The sequence below is a fragment of the Geospiza fortis genome, unplaced genomic scaffold (assembly GCF_000277835.1).
Source record: "Geospiza fortis unplaced genomic scaffold, GeoFor_1.0 scaffold112, whole genome shotgun sequence".
NCBI lineage: Eukaryota > Metazoa > Chordata > Aves > Passeriformes > Thraupidae > Geospiza > Geospiza fortis.
This window is the reverse complement of record NW_005054298.1, coordinates 19,160,380-19,172,474: the sequence shown is the minus strand read 5'-3', so window position 1 is coordinate 19,172,474 and position 12,095 is coordinate 19,160,380.

Here is a 12,095-nt window from a genome sequence, read left to right as displayed (position 1 = left end):
TGAGGCCCAGTTCTATGCTGCTGCTTTTCTGCAGACTCACATCACCACCTGGAACCTGCTGAGAGTGCCACCAAATGAAGGTGCAGCAAGAACCCACTGGTGAGATGCTCTCAGTTACCACTCTTAACTATGAGAGTCTTGTCTGGGATTTCCATCAAGAAATGAAGAGAAGAGGAATTGGTGCTTACAGTTGAACTCTAATCCTGCATGATTCCCTTATATGTGCAGCCTCTCTGATACAAAGCGCATTGCAGGGTTTTGACAGAACTCTGTTTGTTGAGATTGTCTCCAAACTGAGTAGCAATGTGACCTTCTCCTATAGCACAAATTATATGAATGAAAAATGTGTTTTACCAATGCACCAAAAATTTGAAGCTAACAAACCTTCTCTGAGCAGTGTACTGTAACTTCTGTTCCATAATTAAACCAGAACCCTTCTCCTGGACGGGAGAATTCAGCTTTGCCTTTCTTTGAGTAATACACCTTCAGACCAGTGTCTTGTTTTGATGTATTGCAATGATAGACTGAAGAGTTCATGTAATATATCATGACAGTCAGCATTGCTGGACTCTAAGGATTGAGAGACTGAGCCAGCTGTTCTTCTGATGTGCTCTTGTAATGCATCACCAGCTGATGGAAACTGGTAATGTATTACTTCAAAATGACAGCACCCAGAAAAGGAAGAGTCCAGAGGTGCAGACTCTGTATAATGAGGCATTCAAAGTATGAAACAGGGCTGCAAACTCCTGGAACAAGATGTTGGTAATAAATCAGCTTTCTATAGTATTCCATTAGTTATGTGGCTACACAGCTACACACTGTTGTCTGATTTCCAGTGCCTCTCTGTGGTGCTGGTTTTGTGCAGACCAAAGACAACCCTCGCAGCAGTTTTACCTTCACTCTTCCTACACCTAACAATTCACAATCCAAGCAGCCTAGGATAGGGGATAGGGCAGAATTATATTGGCTCAAATATTTGGGATTTCTCCTCGTCTTGGGGTACTGTCAGACCCACTCAGATGCTACTCTTTTAGTGAACTAAGCTCATCCATGACAATGGCACAAACGGGAATGACCCCTTTGCCCTTTTTTTGGGAGTATTGCATCCAAATGGGACAGAATGGGCTGGCCCAGAGCACTGCAGTTGTGATTGACTTTTCTTGCAGATTGACTGAAGGCAAGAAAGGCTCTTTTGGCCATCTCTTCATCCCTTCTTTGTTTATCTTTCGGCTGCCACATACACAGAGTCAGGACAAACAGTAATTCCTAATTATCAACATCAATTAAAAAGAAAATTACTGGAACAGATAGCAATTCTGAACATTTGCCTGCAAAACTTTATCTCAATGATGAAGCAGATTGTGTATGTGTACAAGTATTTCCTCTGAATTTATTTTTAAACCCAGGCCAACCATGGGAAAACAGAAAAACTGGAAGATACTATTTTAAATCCTGACCTACCTGTCTACAGTAGCTCTTTTAAATATCTCTTGTTTGTCAAATGCAATACTGTTTATAATTTTGCATATATAAGCACCATTGTATCTTTGGCAAACCTTTGAAGATAGGTCCTACCCTCAAATTTTGCTTTTTATTTATGGATGGTTTGTACTGTATATAAAAAGTAATCATATTTTACTAATAATAAGTACGCTTTTCTGTTCGTAGTCAAATATTATAATTCATGACTACAAGACATTAAATATGGTTTCGTGGCATGTGATTCTGAGTCAAAAATATTCCACTCTCATATATAGAAAGGTCCATACTCCTAGAACTTTGCCAGCTCAGATTTGGTCGGAGATTATTGAAGAGGAGCCTTGCCTGGCAGACTCCATACAGGATCAGGTAGAGATTGTGTGCTCATATCTGATCCATTGCCACTACTTCAGGTGCTCTCTTCATCTTTGGTACTCCAAGGAGCTGGGGGTTTTCCACCCCTGCCTGCCATTCAACTCAAAACCATGATTAGCACTTTGCAAGGACATGTTCTGTAAGATCTTGTCTGCAATTTCTGCAGTTGTGGGTACAAAATTCCAAGTGCAGAAGATCTCAGTAACCTCCCAAAGATTCCTTGATTAAAAAAAAAACAAAAAAAAAAAAACAAGAATTTTTTGTGCTTGCTTCTTCAGACTACCTTATGTCCATTCCCAAGATTATATACGTGATTGGCCATCAACATTGGAGTATCACAGAAACATTTTGCTCAGCCTTGACTGCTTTTATTTTTATTTTTTAATGTTATTTTTAAAGTATTTTTGCTTTACCTCTAAATATTCTGGCTAATGTACATGGGGGAAAAGTTTGTATATCAGGAGTCATGTTTGCAAGGGACTGGTGGAGAATGTCAGGTGTATGTTCCCTCTGTGACAGCATTTTGTCACATTTAAGTAATGATTATTAATATCTCTTTGAATGAGACTTTATGGAAATTGTAGTTCTGAACATGCAATCAGGTTATTTATGGCCTAACAAGTGTTTCTCTGAGCCAGCAGTTAACTGGCATTTGATCATTTTTGTAAAATACACCTTATCTGCTACTATTAGACACTAACATGGCACTTTCTGTTACAGTTTTTGGCACACAACAAGCATCTCTACTCTCTGTGAGGAAAAATCAGAAAACTTGTATTTAGCTCTGCTCGTAAACTTGGACAATATGACAGGTTTCTAATTCAAATAATTGTTTAAGATTATTACAATGATAATTATTGTAGTGATAATAACACATTATTTCAGCTGACAATACATTAGTTCCATGGGGAGATAAACTGCAAGGCCAATGGATTTATCTTGATAACAAAATGGATTACTATTAACTATGATGGTAATTTTTCCATCCATGCACAAAGAAATCTCCCATTGAGTTCATTGTCTTTTGATTGAATGCTGGTAAGAATTTTGTCTACATATATGTAACAAGGCTGGATTCTGCACTAGTGCAATGTTGTTATTGTTATCAGGTATTGTCCAGGCAAGCTCCAAAAGCCTATAGCTTTACCTGGCACTTCAGGCCCAGGATTTCTGTCTTTCAAAATGCCTCTTGAAAATTATGAAATGCAAGACAAATGAGGAATTAGAGCAACCGTGAATTTATCAGGATTTTGCAAGGCAGATTTAGAGATGAGAAAAACAAACCTTAACCTAGCTAGTTTCCTGTACATAGCAGCATGGAAGAGATGGCTTTATCTCTATATCTTCCACCATAAAGCCATAACTTTTGCTCTGCTGATGATACAAGCTTTGAACATTACAGTTCTAGCTCCTTATTAGGATTTTGGACTGTAGCAACTAATATCTTTTGTCCCTGTTTTTTTTTTATTCTCATTCTGAAAAGTATATAAGAACCCTTGATCTAGAGAATGATTTTCCCAGTGATTATGTTTCTGTAGGAAGGCAAACATACAGAACTGTATTGTCAGAAAATCTACAGACCAAGAGTCTTTAAAGAGATTTGGATCAGAATCTGAGTTAGGACTTAATGCTTATTTACCAAATCTATTATAATTCATAGTTTAAAATCCATTCTTGTTTTGTTTAGTTCATCTGGTTCATTCCTCTCCTATATCTTTATCATTGTGCTGTATGGGCTTTCTTATTTTGTCTTTACTTGAAAAAAAAAAAGAATCCAGGTCAAATATATTATAAAACTCTTTGGAAATTTTGATAATTGTCATGGACATTTATTTGCTAAAATATACATTTTGCACCATAAGACTGACATTAATATGCAAATCAGTGGACTATAAAATTCATTTTCATGCCTCCAGGGCAGTATTTTTATAAATACAGAAACATAATCATGCATCCTCCAGAGAACTAAAAATAATTATACAAATTTACAACAAAGCCCAAGGCAGTGTCTCCTTTTAACTGTCTGGTTTTAATATCATTTAAATCTTGTTAAAACTTAATTACCAATTCTCTTCCATAATTTAGGTGGAAGAGCTGAGGTCTGAGCTTGCTGTTTGAGAGAGAGAACTTCATCTGAGAAACAAAGACACCAAGGCACAGATTGACAAAACAAGATAGCACACAGAACAGCTTGGTAAAAGAAAAGTCATCACAGGTAAGAGTGAAGAACAGAACTTATATCTGTGTATTTACATTGTCTCAGCTTAACTCAGGTCCACAGTTCAGTTCTATGCAGCCACTACTCATTCCTTTCCCTCCCCCCCTGCCTCCCCCTGGCAGAACAGGGAGGGGAATCTGAATAAAAGGTAAAACCTGTGGGTTGAGATAAGAATAGTTTAGCAATTTAAATAGTTTAAAATATAATAATAAAAGAGAAAAATACCGAGGAAAAACCCCAAGAAATGCAAGTGGTGCCCAGTACACTGGCTCCCCACCTGCCCAGACCCAACTCATCTCCAGCAGTGATCAGGCTCTCACATCCCACTCCCCCTGTTTATGCACTGTCCATAACATTGTGTGCCAAGGAATATCCCTTTGGCCAGTCAGGTCTCCTGCCCTGGCCATGCTCCCCCAGCTCCTTGTGCATCTCCTCTCTGGCAGAGCAGAGATACCAAAAAAGTCCTTGACTTAGGGGAAGCATTTACTTAGCAACCAAAACATCAGTGTGTTGTCAACAAGAATTCTACAGTAAATCCAAAACACACTGCTGTACCAGCTGTTAGTAAGAAAATTAATTCTGCCCCAGCCAAACCCAGGGCAAACATCCACATAAAATGGAACTGAGCTGATGTCTTGTGTGACAGAAATATAAATAGACTAGAGTATATATAAACCTGCATAATAATATTTACATCCACATATACATACTCATATATAGGTGGTGATTTATTCATTAATGCTGATATAGCTCAAGCTGTATCAATCTGGGAGGGGAGTTGCAGGACCAGTGCTTTCATCCTCTTTGTTCCATGGCTGTTTTCTGGGAGATGATGACTGCTCAGAACAGCTGTAATAGTGAGTAACTTCAAATTCAAAGCCAGCCTGGCTACAGGCTTCAGGTAATATTTGGAGTAGGCACATTTTATCAGGAATTTCTGCTGTATGAATACCTGTGGATATATATTTGTTTTCTAAGGCTGCACTTTGGAACAGGATAATCTGCTCTCTTCTTCCATGACTGATGGAAGAGGTCACAACAACAACCCTACCCTTGTATCAGATGTATGAGGTCAGAGACAAAGCCTCAGCTTTGTACCCCAAATAAAGCTCCTGGTAAGCAATTTTAGAGTAACATTGCATGGGAAAATCTGTTTCTTTGGTCTGATTTACAGAAGATTCTATACCCTCAATGTCTACACTCTTTACATTAAAGGTAAAGCAGAGAATAGAGCATACAGCTTCTCTGCACTGTGGTGCTGTGTCCCCTCACACCCTTCCCCCAGTTCTGCCTTTGCTGCCAAAAAAGACAAGGAATCTTGAAAATGGTACATTCTTGATTTCCTCCCTCAGTGATAAATATCCCATCAACACAGAGACTGCTGCCTCAGGTCTATTCTTTGCGCCGTGTTTGCCAGCCACTGTTTAGTAACAAGTGTCACTGTCTGCTCCCCTGCTTTGAACTGGAACACATTCCTGTGGCCCTCACATCCAACTGAAAGCAGCTTTGTATTGATTTAATTCACCCCTTTTAGTATGACCATAGTCACAATGAGGGATGTGCATCCAAACTTCCAGCTATTGCACAATTGCTACTGGGCAGAAATTCAAGTGATTTGGCACAGCATCCGGTTGGGAATCAAGTCCCATTGGTTCACTCTGTCCAATGCATGCTTTGCCTGTGATTGAAATGCCAGGCATTTGTGAGCAATCCTGCTGCCAGTATTGACAGCCATCCTCATAACACTGCTCTGTTCTTTTGGGCTGCATATTCACTGGGTGTTCATGGAAGAAAGAAATGCAAAATATTAGAGAAGCCAGTATGTTACAGATTTCACATACTACTCACATTTTTGCATTAGCAAATAACCTGTTCATTTACAGATATACATAAATTCATCCTATTCGTGATGGACACTTAGTATGCCTGAATTTTTCCTAGAATGATGATGCTTACGTTTTAAGATGTCAAAATTATTTTTTTATTTAACTGCAAAGACTACTCAAAAATCTTTAATATAGAAAAGCTATCCTTCAGAGCTAGAAGTATAGTATATTGAATAAGTCTTTAATAAATAAGACTTAATAAGACATTTAAATCAAGTGTTAAATAGGTTGTCATTTGCACCTGTGTAAGTGAGTTTGAAATTTAGGAGTTTCATGTGCTGGACTAGATTGTAAATACGTTGGTTTCACTGGGCTCTGAATCCATTTGTTTCTAATGATTTTTTGCCATGCATTATGACTGCAGTGGGTGTGAAAATGGAAGTGTGATATTTTCCAGGTTGTTACTAGTCAGGCAAAAGTTAGACAGAGCAACAAGAGTCTAAAGATGACCTAGCTAAATCTGACTGTGTTCTTAATGCAGAAAATGCTGCTTAAAATATTTTAAATATAGTAATGTATCTCTCTTTCTTGCTCTGTGGTAGAATGATCAGATTTTTTTTGTTTCACTTGGAAGTTCTGGATCTATACTTTTTACAACAGAGCTTTGTAATCTTGTCAACTTTTTAGGTAAACCTGATGGACTTGGGAACTTTCCTGAACCTACTCAAACTATAACCGGTGTGATGCAGTGCTGTGGAGCCTTGTATCTGTCTCTGTGGGGGAAAATCTGAGGCTAGAAAATCTCAAATATATATGGGGAGAAGGTAATTGAAAAATATGTTGTGAGCACATTTAAGAAATGTGATTTGTTTGAACAGTCCAACTAAATGAGATTTTATTGCTAGACATAGGTTTCCTAGCGTTATTTCAAGAAAATATCAAAGATCACAGAAATAGCAGGATTTTGTCAAATTCAAAAATTGTTCCCAAGTGAATTGCAAGCACCTTTACCATCTTATTTCTGTAAAATGTGACATATTTAAATACTGCCAAAGAATACAGTTCTTAAATGTCAGTATGTTTTTAAGAAGTATAAAGGCTCCAAGATGTATGTCAAAAAACCAGATTCCTCAGATGGGTGCCAGAGAAAATCTTTTTCCAAAGAAGCTTCAGAAATTTCAGTCTAATGTGTACTATTAATGTGATGCTGTGACAGCTCTTTAGAGAGCTGTCATTATCAGGCTTGTTTGGACTGGACTGTGTCAGGCAACCACAGGCTGAGAACTCAGTGCTCAGCCTCACTCGCTGTAATGTACCTTTAGCAGGGATTCAGAGAGGTGCCAGTGCCTACCCAACAGCGTACCCTGTTCTTGCCATAGCTTGTGGGCCTCCAATTCCAAATAATACCCACATGTGAAAAGGGGAAAAAGCTCCTGTTTGCTTTGTTTGAGGCTTGGGAAACACTAACTCTTCTCATTCATCTGAGCAGCTGGTGACAGCAGTGCTGAAATGCTGAAGAGGTGAGCAGTGGGAGGTTTGCAGCATGTCTGTTTACGTTGTCTCATCTCCTTTGTGCTGAATTTCTCTGCAGCACATCCTGTCCATTTGTCACCAAGAAATAAGATATAGTGACCAAGAGAAAGTGGCTTCAAGTGAAGGATTAATTTTGTATCATGTAAGAAAGATGGCTATTGATACTGCATGCAGGAACACTTATCATGCTGATGAATTTCATGTACCTGATAGTGTCAGGCACCAAAGATTTGGTTTCAACACAGCCTTCCTTGCAGCTTTGGCAAGTTCTGAGGCTCAGTTAAGCACCAGCACATTTTGAAGTTGAAGCCTTGCTTGGTAAAGTGTCACGGGTAGATAGAATCCTACCTATTCAGCATAAGGTTCCAATTCTCACTCTTTCTTTAATAGCTGTGATGAGATACAGAATAGAGAGTAAGGTTTCAAAGCCTTTAGTTGCTATCTATCAATGGCTGCTAGTTATGGAGAGAAAAATAATTTTTTCATTAATGCTAAATAGAGCTTTAACATATAGATACTAAATTTCCTAGAAGATAAATGCTTCCTTTGTGCCCCACATCCCTGAAAGGGAATGTGCAAACATTTTCAAAAGCTTTCATGGGAGATAAAATATTGTAGATTTCTTTTCTAATTGCCAGGAGCAGTATAACTGCAGCAGCCCTACCCATGGGTTTGGCTGAGAACAAGGCAGGGGGATGCACTGGATGCCTTCAGGTGGGTGAGGTTACAGTTTCTGTGAGTGCTGTTGTGACAGTTCCCAGCAACAATACTGCAATCACAGCATAGCAGACTTTCAGTGTCAGAGCTGTGTTCCAGCCTCCAGTCTCTGCTCTTTTCTCCTGCTCTGCACTGCCTAGCCCATGTTATCTAAACTTAAATGATTGAAAAGTAGAAATAGAAAGAGTTTAAAACACATCAGGAAAAAGACACTCCGTCATATTAGCCTGCAAAATTTCTGATTCTGTTCTAATTTAGGATATAAACATATCAACTCTGCCTCTTTAATTTGATGGTATTGTAAAGGACAGAAGAATTACAAAAACGTGTTAGACAGCTATGAGGTGGATACTAATATACACTTCACAGATTTCCCTGTCTTCCTTGGGGCAATGAAAATCAAAGGCTTGTGATATTGGTCCTTACTGCTCTAGAAGTGTTTGAGACAGGGGTGTGGGGCAACATATTTAGATTTCAAAATGTCCAGATATCACTATCTGTATATTTGAGAATATAACCTCAGTCTTCAATTAAAAGGAGTGACCAGAAAATTGTTGATAGCCACACTAAGTAACAAATTGAAAAGTAAAATAATCAACAGTCATAGCTGACCATAAAACTGCTGAATGCCCCAAAAGAGTATGGGGTTTCAGCTGCCTATCTTCCCATATGCTTTAAGGTAGTGTCAGTGCAGCGTTGCACAAATATTTTTCTGTAGAAGTCCCATGGAGGAATAGAAAGCCAGTCAGAAAACCCTATGTATGAAGATGATATCTTGATTGCTGCATAGGTGGAGGTTTAGTTTATCCCAAGTTATTGCTCATAAACAGTTTAGCAATCAGTTCTATCCTAGGGATTATTCATGCCACTACTTGAAAGACTGTTTGATCTATTGATCAATGATGAAAGTAAGAGCAATCAAGCTGTTGCTTAAAATTAGGTTAATGATTGACCCACTGGACCCACCAATCTCTTTAAGATAAAACATTGAAAAGTTATGCTTCTGCAAAGTAATGTATTAAAAATAATTTTGTCATTTTGATTTCTTACTGATCGATTTCTGAAAAGCAACAGTCCCTGGTGAATAACAAAAAATAATTACTGCAAGTTTTAAGTGGAGTTCATGTTAGTAAATCAGCCATTAGTCCAATTAATTACTGTTTGTGTCCAGAGATTAATTGTTTCTCATATCCTGGAACAACCAGAATCTCTTCAAGACCACAGACATTTAAAACAGTGATTGCAAAATTCATTATTGAGATGTACAATATTTGCATCGTTTGCATGTAGAGTGAAAATTTTCTGTTATCTTTTCTCTGTTGAGGCTGTTGTTAGCAAATTGCTAGATTACTCAGAAGACTTGTTGAGATCACAGAACAGGCCAGCAGCTTTTTTATTTGTAACAAAAATTAAAAATAATGAAATATGTGACAATATTTTGCTTTCTTTGTGTATAAGTTCACTTATTTAATTTTCCCCCCACTAACATAATTTTTAGATTTTACTAGTTAAACCCCAGGATACTGTGTTTATGTAAGGGAGATAGGGAAAAAGAGTGGGAGACAATTTATTAGCAAAGAAAGACTTGTATTTGCAGGTAACAATAAGCTTCAGTAAAGGGAAGGTTTGGAAAGAGCAGATTCAGTGTCAAGAGAAGCATCCAAACTAATAATCAAAATACATATGAAAAACAGTTCTGAAGAATTTTTTACCATTTCTGATACTGACAATTTATCAAGCTGGTATTTTTTGAACCATATTGAAATCTTGACAGTCTTTAAAATTTTGTTACCTGATTACCATCTCCACACACCATTTCCTTTTTTTTCCCTTAGGTAGACGGATTTCTGCAAAAATGCATTTATTTTTATAAGGAATACATTTCTGCAGTTATTGTAAAAGAAGATTGTCTCCATGACCCAGAGTTCAACTCAAAATTTGTGCAAGAAAATTTCAGTGGCTGCTGCACACAGTGCTTGAGTTAACATCATTAGAGTCCAGGAGGTAGGAGTTAAACCAGTATAAATTTCTTCAGCTCAAAATTTTAAGATTTTGCTTCTTTCAGCTCCTTTTCTGCCATTGCAAAGAACTCACTTCATAGTTATATCCATTAAAAATACTAGAGAAAAAAATATTTTGAATGTCATAAATTACTTTTAGACTGTGAAAATGGGTTGTGTATCATGGCCATGCTTCATATGGAGGCTTCCAAAAATAGCTCAGCAGAAGAGTCTCTGCACAGAGACCCAAAAGGTCTGAACTTAATCCTGGTTTTCTAACTGATCTGCAGGGTGACCTTGGGCAATCTGTGTGCCATTCTCCTTCTGCTAAAATGAAAATAATAATACTTATTGCCCTTGCAAAGCACTTCTAGAGTAAAGCATATGAATCGATAACATCTTCTCCTTAAGTATATGAAATAGCAGAGGAAACTCTTCCCACTTGCATTAGTGTGCTTTTAACATTTAGAAATGTGAAATTATAAAGATTATTACATAGGAGGGAGAAGCCCAAAAGTATTCCCCTAATCAATAAGTTGCCAGCTGGAATGCAAAGGAAAGCAAGTTAATGTACCATTTAGTGTAACAAAGAAGAAAATATATGCTTTCAATGTGAGTATGGCAGCTACCAGTGCAGTCATACTGTATTATCTTGCTGGCTTGTGTGCTGGTGTGGCAGTAGAACAGTATAAAACATACAAACAGTTTGAAATCCCTATGCTAGTTTTCAAGACCTCCAGTTCTCCCGGAGAGATCTGTCAGTTTAGACAGAAGGGAAAAGCTAGATTTAAGTGCTCTGACCATGTGTGTGTGCCTTGTTCTGCATGTGGGGACTTCCCCCTGGAATGCTGCTTTGCTTTCCCCCTGCAGATCACCAGCACAAGGTGTCTTGGAGCAGTATGTTTTACAAGAATGACAGCAAACATGATTTTTCACTTGTGTCCCTCGGCTTGTTGACCTGCAGAGCCTTTTTGTGGTCCATGCAGATGAATTCATTGACCTCGAGTATTCATGCATTGCTTGTATAGTATCTCTCAGTATTTTATATCAGCATTTTGTATCAGGCACTACACAAGTCCAGTGTCATCTACTGTGCAGCCTAGGTGAGCCCTGGCAGTAATTAAAGTATTTTAAACCATCTGCTTAATTGCATAAAAAATACACTGATGAGCTTGCACTGTTTGAATGATCTTCAGGAAACTATTAGGCTAAAGCAATTCCCTCTTGCAATGTTTAACTAACTCACAATGTTTGTTCTGTGAATTACAGTTGTCTTTACACCATTTGTTAGTCTTACTTGTAGCAGAACCCTGCTTGCTGCTACTGAGCCAGAAGATTTCTCCTGTTCTTCTTCCCTCTGCTTTCTCATCTCTGCCTGTCAAGCTCTTCATTGAAGTGCAGGCTTTGGGAGCAGTGCATGAGAGAAGCTGGGCAGTAAAATCCAGCCCTCTCCCTTGCCAGCTGTGCTTGGAGCCTGAGTGAGGAAGGATCCTTGTGCCAGCTGTTACCTGTGCACTCTGCTCTGTGCCAAACACCCGCACTGCTCCCTCAGGGCACCTCAGTCTCTTGTGCCAGGGAGAACAGGGAGATGCTGGAGCAGAATAACCAAGCTGCACTTCCAGCTTCCTTGTCCAGCTCCTCAGCTAAGTGTCTGCTCAGCCCTGCTGGGTCCTGCAGCAGAGCACGGCCATTTCCATGGGCTTTCACAGCAGTGGCATTAGGCAGTGTAGGCACGCTGCCAGGTGGCCCTCCTGGGGACACAGGATGGGCTGCCAGGCCCAGGGGCCTCAGGAGCTGTTCAGAGGGTGGTGGGTGAACAGGGACAGTGGTCTGGCATTGTCACCTGGGGGACCTTCCCCTTAGGGCTGCTGTGGAAGCATGGCATGGCACAGCATCTGCACATCCCAGCTCCTCCAAAATGGGGAGGCCCCAGCTGCCTGCAGCTCT